This window comes from Sinocyclocheilus anshuiensis, unplaced genomic scaffold (genome assembly GCF_001515605.1).
Source record: "Sinocyclocheilus anshuiensis isolate Anshui unplaced genomic scaffold, SAMN03320099.WGS_v1.1 scaffold708, whole genome shotgun sequence".
In the NCBI taxonomy this organism is placed as follows: domain Eukaryota; kingdom Metazoa; phylum Chordata; class Actinopteri; order Cypriniformes; family Cyprinidae; genus Sinocyclocheilus; species Sinocyclocheilus anshuiensis.
The window spans coordinates 2,176,437-2,177,921 of NW_015555881.1; the positions used below are offsets into that span (position 1 = coordinate 2,176,437).

The window sequence follows — 1,485 nt, forward strand, 5'->3', positions numbered from 1 at the left end:
CCAAATCCCTCTGACCTAAAATACATAAATAAATTTAATTATTTAACAATATATCTGCATGTTTCACAGTCCTCTGTTGATTAACCAAATAAAATATTTAATCGTTTTTAGTAAGTGTTTTAAATTAATTTATTTCAGGTGGTTGGTGAATTGATGAAAAGTTAATAATTAAATAATAAAAAGGTCAAATGAAAATAAATATTTAATATAATTTAAAATTAAATATTTACTTTCATTTGACCTTTTTATGATTTAATGATTAACTTTTCATCAATTCACCAACCACCTGCGGTTCTTTTCTGAACCCACATTTGGGAAACCCTGCATTATGGTAACGAGATCTTGATAGTGGAAATATGTTTATTGTCATTAAAATATTAATAATAATAACAATAATAATAATAATAATAATGTCACAGGAGGAAAAATCTTAAAGGTGCTAAAATTGAAAGAAATATATTAAGAAATGTTATTTTGCATAAAGAAAATGAAGACTTTCTTCATGTAAAATAAAATGTAATTACATTTCTTTCTTTACATTTTAGGGTGAACTGTGATGAACATGTTTTCATATGATTTATCCATTAAAGGGGTCATATGATGCGATTTCAATGTTTCCTTTCTCTTTGGAGTGTTACAAGCTCTTGGTGCATAAAGAAGATCTGTAAAGTTGCAAAGACTAAAGTCTCAAATCCAAAGAGATATTCTTTATAAAAGTTAAGAGTCAGCCACGCCTACCTAAAACGGCTCGTTCTAACACGCCCCCACATGTCTACGTCACTATGTGGGAAGATTTGCATAACGCCGCCCAAATGTTCACGCAAAGAAAGAAGGCGTAACTTTTATTCTCGCTGTAGTATTGTTGTTGCCGCCGCCATGTCGTGAAGACGCTGTGTGTTTCGTTGTGAAAGCGAAACTTTGTTTGGTCTTCCAAAAGAGGACGATATCTGCTTCGTCATGCCTGGAGCTGATCCGTGCTGGTCACTGAGGAAATACATCAACTTCACGCTACTACTACTTTGTTTGGTCTTCCAAAAGAGGACACAACTAGAAATCAGTGGTTAAGTTGTATTTACAACACTGTTCCAGAACAGTTCAACCCAAATATTCAGATGTGTGCAGCGCATTTTATGGAGGACTGTTTCCTGATCCTGGTAGAGTAGACTACAATGCCGGCTGTTCTGACTCATAGACTGTAAGTACGTTTTTTATATTTAAAGGATTTGCCACTGATGATTAAATTCGAGTTTTGAGCAGTGTAGAGTAGCGCTTGTTGTTTGTCATTTCTCCGATCACAAATGCAGACATGGTTTTATGTTTACGAGGCGAGATGCAACGCAATGTGTAAAAAGACAGTATGTCATTATAATCCGTAACTATGTCCCCACTGGATGCTACAAATGCCTCGTTTATAATGGGTTGTCATGTTTTTGTCTCGTCGCTCCGGCCGGGACACGGCATCACAATATGGTAAGGGGCATAACA

General features: G+C 35.0%; 1 protein-coding gene across 1 annotated transcript in view; it reads right to left on the bottom strand.

The window, feature by feature from the left end:
* Window positions 1-1,485, bottom strand: part of LOC107675707 (SHC-transforming protein 3-like) — a 26,323-nt gene that overhangs the window by 4,363 nt on the left and 20,475 nt on the right. The gene's annotated exons all lie outside the window — the stretch shown is intronic.